Below are 17,799 nucleotides of genomic sequence, written 5' to 3' on the forward strand. Positions count from 1 at the left end.
GCCTTAGTTGTTAAGCTCAGTTCTTGACTCATGTATAAGTGCCTATTTTGATATTGCTTAACTGCTTTGACTAGAGAGTCGGGATAGATCCGATCCTAAGTGAGTTATTTGCCATGGTGTGAGTAAGGTTTGTTGATATTTTGTGCATGTCAGTTGATGTCTAGAACTTGTCATGTGTGTTTGCAAAGAAAAATAGTTGTCTTATTCAGTCTAGGAAGTGATAGAGACGTTTCTTTGTTGAGCCAGATATATGCTTTTACCAACCTAATTAATGTGTATCGTAGTTAGCCCTTTTGAGCCTGTAATCCTATTTCTTTGGTAACTACACTACAAGCGTGATGCCTTTCTTTGAATTGACTATCTGTTTGAACCTTTTACCTCTCTCGCGCACTTGAAATTATTATGAGCTTGTAAAAGCTAAGTTAAGGTATGGTCGGATTTTTGAGTGAAATTATTGAAAAAGTAGAAAGGTGCATTGTTTGAAAAATTGTGAGAGACACTTGTAGGGAATTGAAAGAAAAAAAAAAGAAGTTAGATTTCTTGGAAAAAACAATCAGAACTTAGAAAAGAAAAAAGAATTGATTTCTTACTAGTGGTAGTTCTCATCTTGGTTGTGCTTAAAGATATTAGGAGCTTGATGCTATTATGTGTGAAGGTTGGGGTTTGGTTAAATACAAGTGTGTGGTTGAAATTGTTAATGTATATGTATTAAAGTGCTAAGGGAGGTGTACTCACCATATCCAAATGTATCCTACTTGTCTCGCAACCAACATTACAACTAAAATAAAGTTGTACTTGATCTTTGACTGAATGAGCTCAATTAGTAGCGTATTATACTACGAATAAGCATATGATGCGTCTTTTGTGGCACATGAATTTTGATTCTGAGATGAGTGAATTCTTTCTATCTTGAGTTCCTATTTGTTCTTGAATTTTATTGTGTGTGAAACTACTCTCTATCTTTGGTGTGAGGGAACCTGATTTGCAAAGGAAAGGTAATGCCTTTGGCCTCTGTGTTAGAGTAAGTGAGCAAGTTTTTGGAAAATCCGTGGTGTTTTTGAGTCGAGTCTTGAGGCTAGGATGTTATGAAAGGGTGCCTAGTTTGCTTTAAATATTCTGGGCATGATGCGTTAGGGAAGTTGTCTGATGAGAAGGTCATCTCTATTTGAAGTGTAGTTTGATTGCTCGAGGACGAGCAATGGTTTAAGTGTGGGGTGTTGATGGTAGGCGAGAAACCCATATTTTAGTCATAGTTTGCACTCTAATCACTGCATTTTACTTGTGGTTGAGTTTAATTAATGGTGATTTATGCTTATTACGTGTTTTATGCCTTGCAGAAAATGATTTCGATCTATTAAGATAATTTAGAGCTGATTTGAACAAGTTGGAGCTTTGAAGTCTGTGTAAAAGCCCAAAAAAGTAAGCCGGGATCATGTTCGGGGGTCGGGGACCAAGTATAGATGTCAAAAAGTGAGGAAAATAAATTACTCTGAGAAAAATGCACTACCCCGCCGTGGGGCGCGGGGCGATAGTGCAACATTTCTGCAGAATGACAAAAATCAACTCTCTGAAAATCCTCACTGATGTGGCACATGGGGAGGCGCATGGCGCGCCACGCCAGTGTATTTTTTCAATCCTATTGTCCCACTTCTGCTTGGAAAATGTAGTTTCATCCGGGCCTATTCCTACATGGTCAAAACATGATTTTTAGGGAACTTTTGGCCTACAGAAGATTGGAAGAGCATTGGAGACTCAAAGCTCAAGGATTCATCATTCTTTCCTCAACTCAACACCCAAGTTTGGATCGAATTCATGTTTTCTTCCTCTTTCTTTATATTTGTGATGACTTCCTCCATGATTATGGAGTAGTGTTCCTTAGGGGTTGACGGATATGGTGTTTTGATTACTATTTGTAAATTTTAACTCTAGTTCTTTGCTTGAATTCATTTATGGAGTGTTGAATTATTTGCAACTTTATTCACTAAATTATTTAATTGAAAGAAGAATATTGTGGTGATTAACTTGCATTATTTTGTTTGTTTTAATTTAGTGATTCTCTTAAGTAAGCCAAAGAGCTTGTTGAATTATTGATTGAATAAAGTTAGGAGAATATTCGAGAGATGTTTTCCTGAAGACTAATCCATAAACGCATGCTTGCATAGTTTACAATACTTATATTAGATCACCTCGTAGAGTTATGATTTAATCGAGAGAGGAGTCTGACTACACATTTTGAGCTAATCATCGAATGAATTTGTGAGAATAATTAGAACATTAGAGTGAATTGAATTAGAGTTGGATCCCAAATAGCTATCTTGCACCTATCCTATCACGACTCTCATCTTTCCCATTGATATTTCAGTGTTGCTCAACTCTTGTCTTCCAGTAATCAATTGTTAATTGTTTTAGTCTCATAGTTAATTTTAGTTATTAATCATCCCAACCAACGTGTTAATCATCCTGAATAGCGTTAATCTAGAAATTACTTGAATATTATTTAAATTCAATCCCTATGGAGACGATAATCATAATTATACTATCTTTGACTAGCGAGCATTTTTGTGTTGTATTTGCGCTCGTCAAGTGTATAAAAGTCTACATTTACCGAATGAAGCATCCTTTGAATAAAAAACTGTTTAGTATGGAAGGTATGAATAATTTGTTCAATTCATAATAAACCTAAAGCTGGAAAGGGCTCCGACGAAGTACAATGAGATGGCGCCTACAAATTAAGATGAGATAAGCATTAACATGACCAACAAATAAAATGAAGTCAAGCACAAATTTCTTTCACTATGGTCCCTTCTTTTTGGATTCAGGGAATGCAACAGAGTTAACCTTGGTCCTCCACGAAAGGAAACCAATGGGTGGCTAATCATATATGAAGTTGCTAGTTTGGTATTGTTTACCCTAAAAATTGAGTAACAATTAAACTTATATTGTGGTTTTAAGAATATGTGATTTAACTCGGTACCAATTGATAAACAACAAATTAAATAGATAAATTGGATAATAAAATAAATCAAACTGGTCTGCAAATAATGCCTTGACATTGATTCGAGATAGTCTCGAGGTTAGTTAATATGAACATTAGAAGATAGAACAAACAGCGATGAACAATGATGAACATCAATGAACAGTAAGTAAGACAAAGAAAGCAGCGTATATGTATATTCTTATCAGTGAATAATGATGTCCCCAACAAGTGAACGGGATCCCTCTTTATATAATAGAGGAATCCTAAATTAGGTACAATGCTAATAACGGAAGTAGATCCCATAATTGGCACTAATAACCGCTTTGACTTGATCTGTTCTGGGATTTCTGCCGTGATCTTTGGCTAGTTACTGATATCTCGCCATTCCATTATTATGCCTTACTCGACGTCAGTCACGCTTGATCTCGATTGTTGCTGGCCTCGATCTCAATAAACACTTCGATATCCAGGCTTGATGTTCTATTTTCGAGCTCGAGCTCGAGCCCAATCTATTATGAGGTTACCCTCGGGGCAACTCCCCTGCAAACAAAATCGGGTATGCCCGATTTCAACCGTATACACTAGGGTTGCCCGGTATTGGCGGCATAAGTCGATTATGACAGGATCGACGGAACCCAGTGTGAAAGGATAAGTATACACACTTAAGAAACCTTTTACAGGAGTAGTGATGTCCTCCTCGGGGGTAGGAATCACCACCTCTTTATTCTCCCAGTGGCAGTCTTTTTTCACCTGCTCGAGACAAAAACTCACAATGGCCTCGGATTCCACGGTGAAAATGAAAATGTGATTGCTCCAAGAGTCTAGGTGCCACAGGCTAATCTCGAGGGAGCACCGGTTGCCAACCTAGTCGATGTCAGTTCGCACGTTGTTCTAAATGCGGACCTTGGCTCGGATCTCGATGGGAGTGTACGTAGAGAAGGCCGATGTAGTGGTGAAGGAACGCAAGGCAGAGGAGATGAAGCCGTCAGTCTCCAAGTGATATTCAAGATGCTTCAGGCTTAGCAAGCCGCTATTGCTCAGTTAGAAAATCAACATATAGCTCCAAATATGGTTGAGCCGGAAATTACTCGCTGTACCGAGCCAGTACCGAAAAGGTTGAATGGTAACAAATCGGGGATTGATCCTGTAGTAATGAAAATGCTCGAGGAGCTCACCAAAAGAATTGAATCAGGGGAGAAGAGAATTGAAGTCAACGATAACAAAATAGAGACATACAACTCTCGAGTTGATCAGATACCGGGGCCACCTCCAATCTTGAAAGGGATGGATTCGAAGAAGTTTGTACAAAAGCCGTTTCCTCCAAGTGCGGCTCCGAAGACTATTCCTAAGAAGTTTCGTATGCCAGACATACCCAAATATAATGGGACCATCGATCCCAACGAGCATGTTACTTCATATACATGCGCCATCAAGGGTAATGATTTAGAAGATGATGAAATCGAATCTATGTTGTTGAAAAAATTCGGAGAGACCCTTTCGAAGGGAGCAATGATTTGGTGTCACAACCTGCCACCAAATTCCATCGACTCATTTGTCATGTTAGCAGATTCTTTCATAAAGGCACACGCCGGGGCCATAAAGGTCGCAACGAGGAAATCAAACCTTTTTAAGGTAAGACTAAAGGATAATGAAATTCTGAGGGAGTTTTGACCCTATTTCAAATGGAACGCATGGAGTTGCCACCGGTCACAGATGATTGGATCGTTCAATATTTCACCCAAGGGTTGAACGTGCAGAGTTCGATAGCATCACGTCAATTGAAACAAAATTTGATCGAGTATCCAGCTGTAACTTGGACAGATGTGCACAATCGATATCAATCGATGATCAGGGTCGAGGACGACCAATTAGGAGCCCCTTCCGGTACAGTACACCCAAACAGGTTGGCAGTTAAAAACGTGAGAGACGTCGACAGGGAGCCAAGGTCAACCAGAGACTGATATTAACCATAAACCTCATATTGAAGGAATAATGGTTTAGGACGCAATTCCGCCCGGAACGATCAAAGAAATGATCGAGGACGAAATTCTAGGGAACTTATGAGCAAAAGTTGTTTTAACAAGTAGGCCAATCCCACAGAGGCACCTCGGTTATCAAAATGTAATTTTAGCATCGATGCATCGGCCATTGTATCGGCAATCGGAAGGATCAGAGATACTACGTGGCCAGACCCATACAAACCAATCCTTCCCAAAGAAACCCAAATTTGATGTGCAAGTATCATGGCACGCATTGTCACAAGACCGAGGATTGTAGGAAATTAAGGGAGGAGGTAGCTCGTCTATTCAATGAGGGCCACCTTCGAGAGTTCCTAAGCGATCGAGCCAAGAATCATTTTAGATGAACAGGAGGAACCCCAACACGTCATTCGTATGATCATCGGTGGGGTCGACATTCCACAAGGACCCATATTCAAATGCGCTAAGGTATCAATTACTAGGGAAAAATGAACTTGAGATTATGTGCCCGAAGGCACTTTATCATTCAACAAAGAAGAAGTAGAAGGCATTTCTCAGCGCCACAACGACGCTCTGGTAATTTCTATCTTATTAAATAAAGTTCAAGTTAAGCGTGTTTTAGTTGATCCAGGTAGCTCGGTAAATATCATCCGATCGAGGGTCGTGGAGCAGCTAGGCCTACAAAATCAAATCGTGCCCGCAGCTCGGGTCTTAAACGCTTCAATATGGCCAGTGAAACAACTAAAGAGGAGATTATTCTATCGGTGAACGTGGCTGGAACCATTCAAGATACCAAGTTCCACGTAATCGAGGGCGACATGAGGTATAATGCCCTGTTCGGAAGGCCTTGGATCCACAATATAAGGGTAGTCCCTTCGACTCTCCACCAAATGATGAAGTTCTCGATGTCGGACGGTGTTAAAACAGTATACGGGGAGTAGCATGCTGCAAAGGAAATGTTTGCGGTCAATGAGGTAACACCGATATTGACACTATCAACCTCGGAAAGGTCGAGCATCAAAGGTAAACAGGAAGTCAAATAGCAATCACAGTCACCAGCCTCGACCGAATCGGGAAAGCAAGAGATAGAAGAAGAAGAGGAAGGTTTTCTAACCCCTCGTACTTTTATTGTTCCTGAAGATTCTGACACTATCAAATCTACAGTCGAAGAGCTGGAACAGGTTATATTGATCGAGTACCTACCCGAGCGAAAGGTATATCGGGGAACGGGATTAACCCCCAAACTCAGGAAAAAACTTATTCAATTTCTTATTGACAACATAGATTGTTTTGCTTGGTCTCATTTAGACATGACAGGGATCCCACCAGAGATAACGACGCATCGACTAAGCCTGGACCCTAGGTTCAAACCGGTGAAGTAAAAGAGGAGACCCCAGTCCGAGGTAAAGCATGCATTTATAAAGGATGAGGTAACTAAACTTCTTAAAATATGGTCCATTTGGGAGGTGAAATATCCCGAATGGTTAGCCAGTGTAGTTGTAGTCCCTAAAAAGGGGAACAAACTTGGAATGTGTGTAGATTATAAGGATTTAAACAAGGCATGCCCCAAAGATTCTTTTTAACTGCCTAACATCGATCGCATGATTGTTGCCACGACCGGCCACGAGATCCTTACTTTTCTCGATGCATATTCCGGGTACAATCAAATCCAAATGAACCCGGAGGACCGATAAAAGACTTCTTTTAACACAAAGTATGGAAGATATTGTTATAATGTAATGCCCTTCGGGCTAAAAAATGCAGGAGCTACTTACCAACGCCTAGTAAATAAAATGTTTGAAGAACAAATAGGTAAATCAATGGAAGTTTATATTGATGACATGCTAGTTAAGTCCCTGCGCGCAGAGGACCTTTTGGCTCATTTGCAGGAAACATTCGAGATTTTAAAGAAAAAAAACATGAAGCTCAACCTCGAGAAATGTGCTTTCGGGGTCGGTTCGGCAAGTTCCTTGGCTTCATAGTATCGAATCGGGGGATCGAGATCAACCCCGACAAAATCAAGGCCATCGAAGACATCACCGTCATGGACAGTGTAAAAGCCATGCAGAGGCTAGCTGGACGGATAGCTGCCTTAGGCCGATTCATTTCGAAGTCATCGGATCGAAGCCACAGATTTTTCTCTCTACTCAAGAAGAAGAACGATTTTTCTTAGACCCCAGAATGCCAACAGGAATTAGAGGAATTAAAGCGATACCTATTGAGCCCACCACTGCTTCACACTCCAAATGTATATGAGAAACTTTACTTGTACTTGGCAGTATCGAAAATCGCGGTAAGTGGTGTCCTAGTTCGAGAAGAGCAAGGTACGTAATTTCCCGTTTATTATGTAAGCCGAACCTTAGGAGATGCAGAAACTAGATATCCATACTTGGAGAAATTGTCACTTACACTGATAAGCGCCTCTAGAAAGTTAAGACCATACTTTTAATGTCACCACATATGCGTATTAACCATTTACCCACTTCGTAATATTTTGCACAAGCCCGAATTATCAGGCCGATTGGCCAAATGGGCCGTCAAACTCACTGGGTACGATATCGAATATCAACCCTGGATGGCCATCAAGTCTCAAATTTTATTGGACTTCGTGGTCGATTTCACGCCAATCCTCATACCCGAAGTTGAAAAGGAACTCTTGTTAAAATCGGGTACATCATCGGGGGTATGGACCCTCTTTACTGACGGTGCTTCGAATATGAAGGGGTCCGGGCTAGGCATCATTTTGAAGCCACCCACGGGTAGCACTATTAGGCAATCTACCAAAACTTCTAGGTTTACTAACAATGAGGCTGAGTATGAGGCCATGATTGCAGGTCTCGAGCTAGCTAAAAGCTTGGGAGCAGAAGTCATTGAATCCAAGTGTGACTCTTTAATGGTGGTGAACCAAGTAAACAAAACCTTCTATGTTCGAGAGGATAGAATGCAAAGGTATTTGGACAAACTGCAGGTCACTTTGCACCGTTTCAAGGAATGGACTTTACAGCATGTACCTCGAGAACAAAACAGTGAGGCTGATGCACTTGCAAATTTGGGGTCATCGATCGAGGAAGATGAGATTAGCTCGAGGTCTGTCGTTCGACCCTCGAGATCCGTTATCAAGGAAGGTCATGCCGAGATAAACTCTACAAGCTTAACCTAGGATTGGAGGAATAAATATATTGAATACTTGAAGAACAGAAAGCTCTCATCGGACCCTAAAAAGTCGAGGGCTCTACAAACCAAAGCTGCTTGATTCACATTGGTTGAAGATGGAACATTAAACAGAAGGACATTCGATGGACCATTGGTAGTATGCTTATGACCAGGAGACACCAATTAGGTTTTACGAGAGGTCCGTGAAAGCACTTGTGGGAACCATTCCGGTGCCGAATCACTGATTCACAAAATCGTTAGAGCAGGATATTACTGGGATAGCATGGAAAAAGACACTAAGGAGTTTGTTCGAAAATATGATAAATGTCAAAGGTTTGCACTGATGATCCATCAGCCCGTAGAACAACTTCATTCAGTCCTATCCCCATGGCCACTCATGAAATGGGGAATGGATATCGTCGGCCCTCTACCATCGGCCCCAAGTAAAGCTAAGTTCATTTTATTTATGACTGACTATTTCTCTAAATGGGTTGAAGCACAGGCGTTCGAGAAAGTGAGAGAGAAAGAGGTTATATACTTCATCTGGGATCACATCGTATGTCGATTTGGGATACCCGCCGAAATAGTGTGTGAAAATGGAAAACAATTTATCGGCAGCAAAGTGACAAAATTCCTTAAAGACCACAAAATAAAAAGGATATTATCAGCGCCGTATCACCCTAGTGGGAACAGACAGGCCGAATCGACAAACAAGATTATCATTCAAAACCTAAAGAAAAGTTTGAACGACGCAAAGGGGAAATGGAGAGAAATTCTACCCGAAGTCCTTTGGGCATATCCAACAACATCAAAGTCCAGTACGGGGGCAACCCTGTTCTCCATAGTTTATGACTCCGAAGCTTTGATTCCAGTCGATGTCGGGGAACCCAGTGCCAGGTTTTTACATACAATAGATGAGTCTAATCACGAGGCTATGAATACTACCCTCGAATTATTGGATGAAAAATAAGAAGCCGCACTCGTTTGAATTGCTGCACAAAAGCAACGATTCGAAAGATACTACAATAGGAGAACCACCCTTCGCCACTTCAGAGTCGGGGACCTAGTCCTGAGGAAAGTCACCATCAACACTCGAGATCCTAATGAAGGAAAGCTCGGCCCAAATTGGGAGGGACCCTACCAAGTCCTCGACATCATCGGAAAGGGATCTTATAAGCTCGGCACAATTGACGGCGAACAACTGCCAAATAATTGGAACATATCGCTTCTCAAACGGTAATATTTCTAAGGTGTTCGATCGAAGACATCGAGACCTCAGGTTTTAAAGCACGCATTGCACTCTTTTTTCCTTAGATCAGTTTTTGTCCCCAGTGGGTTTTTCCGGCGAGGTTTTTAACGAGGCAATAATTATGTGCTATCTGAGGACAATTCAACAGTATCCGAGGCTTCTTTACAATCAACCTCGAATACTAGGGGGCATCACCCTCAGATGTTACACTTTCGAGGAAAATACTTCGTGTCAAAGGGTCTCGATAGAGAAACTTTATAATGGGCCAAATGGTCAAATGAACCGTGTTTGTATCGATTGGTCGAGCCCCGATGTGCATACCCAAAGGCTACGGCCAAATTAAGGTGGCTCAGAGACATCCGAATCCCTAAATAAAAATAAGCCTTCAAATTCTTTGAAAACCCTGTTAAAAAAGGCTACCCTCGTCAAGTAATCAAAAGGGTTTCGGTGAAATCAGCCCTCTAAAAACCTTAAGAGGTATCAAATTATCTCAACACAAACGCGCTAAGGCACAAAAAGCAAAGGGGTTTCAATCGACATCGAACCCTCAAAAACCCAACGGGTAAAGAATACGTGTTAAGGCATAAAGGAATTTTTTCCTAAGTCATCTAAGCCGAAAAAGGGAAAAATAGCCATCTTTTGGAGGCCATATCGGCCCAATCTAAAGAGCCTAAGGGCAAATACACTTAGAGTTCGAGATTTTGTTCTCACTCAAGTCGGACCTAAAGGTTCCACTATTCCGAGCTCAAATAAAACTGACTTGAATATAGCTCGAGGATTCATCATTATTTGATATAAAACCTTAAGGAGTCTATTACTGTGAGTTCGAAACCTACTCGAACTCGGCTTTAAAAACAGTACAATTACGGCTTCGATCAAGCCATCCGAAATAAAAATCCTGAACATATTGCTGAGCTCGGGGACTCGCCCTCGCTTAACTAAAAAACCTAAGGGTTTGTTCTACTCTGAGCTCGAGATATTGCTCACTTGATTATAGAGGCCACAACAACCCAATCGCAACAATCTTTTCACAAGGCAAAGGCAAAACATAATTTATCATAAATTAGAAATCGGAGACGAAATGGAAAGAAAAGGAATCTTTCATATATGCAAAGTATATACAAAGACCACACAGGGTCTTACACAAAAAATAAAAGGAGAAAAAATCCTAAGTGCCTCGTCCGCCTCGGGAGCCGCATCTTCGGGAGCTTCATCTTAATCTCCTCTGCTCTCGGATCCACTCGCACAGTCTTCATCATCGGAAAGTAAATCTTCGGCCTCATCCTCCAAAACCTTCGCACTCTCGATATCATCCATGAGGTCGAAGCCACAAACATATACCTCCTCAAGAGTCTCTCTTCGAGACTGGCACCTAGCATGTTCGGCAACTCGGGACAATATAACCTCAGCAGCGTCAGAAATTCCCTTTGCCTGAATATTAGTGGCTTCAGCATCGGCTAGGTAGGAGTCCTCGAGCGCCTCTACCTTGGATGTGGCCCTTGCAAGCTCAGCGGACAACCGAGTCTCGAGCTCTGCAACCTTCTGGTCTCAGGCCAAGTTCTCCTCCTTCACACTTTGGAGTTGACGCTCAATCAAAGACAGTTGGACCCGAACCGCATCTTTCTCTAAGGCGAGACGGTCCATGTTCTGCTTCTACCCCAAAGTCTCTGCCTCTTTCATCATGGCCTCCTCACGAAGCTGTTCAACCAATTATGCCTTCTGCTGAACCTACAGAATCAAAGTGTTAGTCGCCAATAGCAAGTTAATACATAACAAGCTTCCAAAATTTTACATTACCCGTTCAATGAGCCGGGTCTTATCTTGATGAGCTCTTGTCACCTTGGCTCGAATACTGATGATCTCCTCTTCTTTTTGCACTTAGAGGAGTTTGAGGGCATCTCTATCCTTCGTAAGTTTTTTAAGATCAGACTAACATCGGGCCAACTCGGCTCGGTATTTGGAGGACGCTTCTTGATGGAGCGCCATAGCCTGTACAGAAAGGAAGGAAATCAGACTTAGAGAAATAAGAACAAACGCAATCATGGTAACATGTGCTAAAACTCACTAGGTTCAGAAGATGCTGAGCCTCATCAAAAATGAGTGATGCGTCCAGGTCGGGAACATCATCGACCCCCACGAAGTAGCCACGAAATATATCATCCCCTTTGGGGGCCGTCCCCACATCGGGGGTCCCCATGGACCGGGCATCCCGAAATTGCCCCGAGCGAGTCACTTGGGGCATTTTATTCTCTTTGAAGGGCCTCAAAACTAGACCCTTCAGGCACACCCGCCGGTTTCTCATCATGGCAGGAGGCATCATCAAATGCCCGATGACTCGGGGACTCTGCTCGGACCTTCCTCCGAGATCACCTCGGTCTGCGGTTGAACCTCCTCGACCGTCAACGGCTCAGCAGTTGTCGAAGATTCGATGCCTTACTTCTTTTGAGCCACTAGTAGGCAGTCGACATCTTCTCCCTCCTTGTCTTCATCTCGTAGTGTTTGAACTACACCGCCAGACAGAACGGCGAGATCAGTCTTCGACTTTCGAGCCTTGCTTTTCTTGGGCTTTGGGGTATCCAGAGGCGAGGCCCTTCTCCTTTTCTTGTCTTTGGCCGGCTTCGGGACCTCCTTTTCCCTGGTGGGAGGTGACATCAGGACAACATTATCACCAAGACCTGTATAAGAAGAAATCAAGTAAAAATAAGTATTTCATAGGAAAGCATCAAACACGGACAAGGGAACATACCATGATTTTTGGCCTCCCATCGACCTTTGGCCAAATCGCGCCACAAGCGCTCAACATACGACGAGGTTGAAACCAGTTGTCTAACCCAACCTGCAAGGTCCGGGACTGCACCAGGAAACCAGGGGGAAGCTGCACCATAAAGAAAAATATATATGAGAAAAGGTAAAGGAAACATAACAAGTAATCAAGCGATATCGGTGAGGTTCTACTTACGCTTCATATTCCATTCTTAGGGGAATGGCATCTTCTTGGCAGGGATTAAGTCGGAGGTCCTGACTCGGACAAACCGGCCCATCCATCCTCAGTCCTTATCCTTGTCTATGCTCGAGAACAGCACCTTCGTGGCTCGACGTTGAAGCCTTATCAGTCCACCCAGATAAAGACGGGGGCGGTATAGCCTAATGAGATGATTGATGGTGAAAGACATCCCCTCGACCTTGTTCGAGAAGAATCTGAGAAAAATGACAATACGCCAAAAAGAAGGGTAGATCTGGCCTAGTTGTTTACCCTAAAAATTGAGTAAAAATTAAATTTATATTGTGGTTTTAAGGATAGTGATTTAACTCGGTACCAATTGATAAATAATGAATTAAATAGATAAATTGGATAATAAAATAAATCAAACCATTCTACAAATAATGCCTTGACCTCGATTTGAGATAGTCTCGAGGTTAGTTAATAAGAACAGTAGAGGATAGAACAAACAACGATGAATGGTGATGAACAACAATGAACAGTAAGTAAGACAAAGAAAGCAGCATATATGTATATTATTATCAGTGAATAATGATGTCTCCAACAAGTGAATGGGATCCCTCTTTATATAATAGAGGAATCCTATATTAGGTACAACTCTAATAACGAAAGTAGATCCCATAATTAGCACTAATAACCGCCTTGACTTGATCTGTTCCGAGATTTCTGCCGTGATCTTCGACTGGCTACTGATATCTCGCCATTCCGTTATTACACCTTATTCGATGTTAGTAATGCTTTATCTCGATTGTTGCTGGCCTCGATCTCAACGAACACTTCGATCTCCAGGCTTGATGTTCTATCTTCGAGCTCGAGCCCGATCTATTACGAGGTTACCCTTGGGGCAACTCCCCAGCCAATGAAATTGGGTATGCCTGATTTCAACCGTATATAGATAGTCCCCTCATTTTATGGAGTGTAACGAGAAAAAACGAATTTGAGACATCAATTTAATACCTCGATCAATTATGACGTCAACATCATGACATAAGCAACAAAAGCGATTGAAGCATCGTGTCTGCAGAGTTCCCAAGGTCATTAATTAACGCCAGTTCATGGTCGGCCACCAGTACTTTCAAACCGTCAAAATGGCTATTATAACTAGACCACCTTCGTAATCTTCTGAAACTTTACTTTCAAACTTCTTAAAAGCTCTTCTATTCTCTTCAAGTTCATCAACTCTACCGGTTTCCGTTTGCTAATCTCTTATAAAAACAAAAATTCCGCCTTCTTTTTCCTTAAACCTCATATAGCAATGGCAAAATATCAAGACCGTTCCTCAAGAGGAAACGACCTCCTCATCGCCGCCAGCCGGTGACAAAACACCGATGGAGCCACGTATCGAAGAGTGCATCCTCGGGCCATGTGAACTTACTTCTGACTTTAAAGTCGAAAAACCCTCTTTGGTTCCTGGCCGATGCGAACCCCTGTCTAGATACATCTGTTCGATATTCGAAGGTGATCTCGAGAAGGTGAAAAAAGAATGCCACTGGGAGAATAAAGAGGTGGTGATTCCTACCCTGAGGAGGATATCACCACTCATGTGAAAGGGTTCTTAAGTATGTATATGTATCCCTTCACACTGGGTTCCGTCGATCTTGTCATAATCGACTTCTGCCGCCAATACCGAGTAACCCTAGGCTAGATCTACCCCTCTTTTTGGCATATTCTCATTTTGCTCAGATTCTTCTCGAGCAAGGTCGAGGGGATGTCTTTCACCGTCGATCATCTCATTAGGCTATACAACCTCCGTCTTTATCGGGGCAGACTCATAAGGCTTCAACGACGGGCTACGAAGATGCTCTTCTCGAGCATAGATAAGGACAAAGACCGAGGATGGATGTGCCAGTTTATCCGAGTCAGGACCTCCGACTTAATCCCCACCGAAAAGATGCCATTCCCCGAAGAATGGAACATGAAGCGTAAGTTGAACCTCACCGATAACGCTTTATTACTTGTTACATTTCCTTTACTTTTTCTTATCTATATTTTTCTTTATGGTGCAGCTTCCCCGTGGTTTCCTGGTGCAGTAACAGACCTTATAGGTTGGGTTCGACAACTTTTTTCAACCTCTTCATATACTGAGCGCTCGTGGCACGAGTTGGCCAAAGGTCGATGGGAGGCCAAAAATCATGGTAAGTTCCCCTGTCCATGTTTGATGCTTTCCTGTGAAGTATTTCTTTTTAACTTGATTTCTTCTCATACAAGTCTTGGTGATAATATCGTCATTAGGTCGCCTCCCACCGGGGAAGAGGAGGTCCCGAAGCCGACCAAAGACAAGAAAAGGAGAAGCGCCTCGCCTCCAGATACCCCAAAGCCCAAGAAAAGCAGGGCTCCAAAGTCGAAGACTGATCCCGACGTTCTGTCTGCCGAGGTAGTTCAAACACTACGAGATGAGACGAGGAGGAAGAAGATGTCGACTGCCTGCTGGTGGCTTAGAAGAGGGAAATCATCAAAGCTTCGAGAACTGCTGAGCCGGTGACGGTCTAGGAGGTTTAACCGCAGACCGAGGTGATCTCGGAAGAAGGTACGAGCAGAGTCCCCGAGTAATCGAGCGTTGATGATGCCTCTTTCCGTGATGAGAAACCGGCGGGTGTGTGCGAAGGGTCTAGTTTTGAGGACCTTCAAAGAGCAGAGAATGCCCCAAGTGAATCGCTCAATGCAATTTTGGGATGCCCGGTCCATGGTGACCCCCGATGTGGGGACGGCCCCCGAAAGGGATGATATATTTCGCGGCTGCTTCACGGGGGTCGATGATGTTCCCGACCTGGACGCATCACTCATTTTTGATGAGGCTCAGCGGCTTCTGAACCTAGTGAGTTTTAGCCCATGTTACCATATTTGCGTTTGTTCTTATTTCTCTAAGTCTTATTTCCTTCCTTTCTGTACAGGCTACGACGCACCATCGAGAAGCATCCTCCAAATACCGAGCCAAGCTGGCCTGATGTGGGTCTGATCTTAAAGTTCTTACGAAGGAGACACCCTCAAACTCCTATATGTGCAAAAAGAAGAGGAGATCATGAGTATTCGAGCTAACCTGACAAGAGCTCATCAAGATCAGACCGATCTCATTGAACGGGTAATGTAAATTTTTGTGAGCTTGTTATGTATTAACTTAATATTGGCGACTAACACTTTGATCCTGCAGGTTTAGCAGAAGGACAAATTGGTTGAGCAGCTTCGTGAGGAGGCCAAGATAAAAGAGGCAGAGACTTTGGGGTGGAAGCAGAACATGGACCATCTCGCCTCGGAGAAAGATGCAATTCAGGCCCAACTGTCTTTGGTTGAGCGTCAATTTCAAAGTGTGAAGGAGGAGAACTTGGCCAGAGACTAGAAGGTTGAAGAGCTCAAGACTCGGTTGGCCGTTGAGCTTGCAAGGACCACATCCAAGGTAGAGGCGCTCGTGGCCGAACATTCAGGCAAAGGAAATTTTTGACACTGCTGAGGTTAGATTGTCCCGTGTTGCCGAACATGCTAGGCGCCAGTCTCGAAGAGAGTCTCTTGAGGAGGTACATGTTCGTGGCTTCGACCTCATGGCAGATATCGAGAGAGCAAAGGTTTTGGAGGATAAGGCCGGAGATTTTCTTTCCGATGATGAAGACTCTGCGAGTGGATCCGAGAGCGGAGGAGATTAAGATGAAGCTCCTGAAGATGCGGATACCGAGGCGGACTAGGCACTTAGGACTTTTTCTCCTTTTATTTTTTTTGTAAGACCCTTTGTGGTCGTTGTAAATACTTTTCATATATGAAAGATTCCTTTTCTTTCCATTTCGTCTCCGATTTCTGATTTATGACAAATTATGTTTTGCCTTTGCTTTGTGAAAACTTTGTTGCAATCGGGTTGTTGTGGCCTCTATAATCGAGTGAGCAATAGCTCGAGCTCAGAGTAGAAAAAACCCTTAGGTTGTTTTAGTTATGCGAGGGAGAGTCACCGAGCTCAACAATATGTTCGGGATTTTTATTTCGGATGGCTTGATCGAAGCTGTAATTGTACTATTTTTAAAGCCGAGTTTGAGTAGGTTTTGAACTCACAGTAATAGACCCCTTAAGGTTTTATATCAAATAATGATGAATACTCGAGCTATATTCAAGTCCGTTTTATTAGAGCTAGAAATAGTGGAACCTTTAGGTCCGACTTGAGTGAGAACATATTCTCGAACTCTAAGTGTATTAGCCATTAGGCTCTTTAGATTGAGCCAATATGGCCTCTAAATGATGGTTATTTTTCCCTTTTTCGGCTTAGAGGACTTAGTAAAAAATTCCTTTATCCCTTAACACGTATTCTTTACCCATTGGGTTTTTGCGGGTTCGATGTTGATTGAAACCCCTTTGCTTTTTGTGCCTTAGCACGTTTGTGTTGAGATAATTTGATACCTATTAAGGTTTTTAGAGGGCTAATTTCACCGGAGCCCTTTTGATTACTTGACGAGGGTAGCCTTTTTTAACCGGTTTTTCAAAGAATTCGAAGGCTTGTTTTTATTGCAGGATTCGGACGTCTCCGAACCACCTTAATTTGGCCGTATCCTTTGGGTATGACCAGCGGGGCTCGACCAATCGATACAGACATGGTTTATTCGACCGTTTGGCCCATTACAAAGTTTCTCTATCGAGACCCTTTGACAGGAAGTATTTTCCTCTAAAGTGTAACATCTGAGGGTGATGCCTCCCAGTATTCGAGATTGATTGTAAAGAATCCTCGGATACTGTTGAATTGTCCTCAAGTAGCACATAATTGTTGCCTTATTAAAAACCTCACCGGAAAAACCCACTGGGGACAAAAACCGATCTAAGGGAAAAAGAGTGCAATGCGTGCTTTAAAACCTGAGGTCTCGATGTCTTCGATCGAACACCTTAAAAATAATACCGTTTGAGAAGAGATATGTTCCAATTATATGGAAGTTGTTCGCCGTCCATCGTGCCGAGCTTATAAGATCCCTTTCCGATGATGTTGAGGACTTGGTAGGGTCCCTCCCAATTTGGGCCGAGCTTTCCTTCATTAGGATCTCGAGTGTTGATGGTGACTTTCCTCAGGACTAAATCCCCGACTCTGAAGTGGCAAAGGTTGGTTCTCCTATTGTAGTATCTTTCGATTCGTTGCTTTTGTGCAGCCATTCGAACAAGTGCGGCTTTTCGTTTTTCATCCAATATTTTGAGGCTAGTATTCATAGCCTCGTGATTTGACTCTTCTATTATATGTCAAAACCTGGCACTGGGTTACCCGACATCGAATGGAATCAAAGCTTCAGAGTCATATACTAATGAGAACAGGGTTGCCCCCGTACTGGACTTTGATGTTGTTTGATATGCCCAAAGGACTTCAGGTAGAATTTCTCTCTGTTTCCCCTTAGCGTAGTTCAACCTTTTCTTTAGGTTTTGAATGATAGTCTTGTTCGCCGATACGGCTTGTCCGTTCCCACTAGGGTGATACGATGTTGATAAT

Source organism: Nicotiana tomentosiformis, chromosome 11 (genome assembly GCF_000390325.3).
Source record: "Nicotiana tomentosiformis chromosome 11, ASM39032v3, whole genome shotgun sequence".
Classification (NCBI taxonomy): Eukaryota; Viridiplantae; Streptophyta; class Magnoliopsida; order Solanales; family Solanaceae; genus Nicotiana; species Nicotiana tomentosiformis.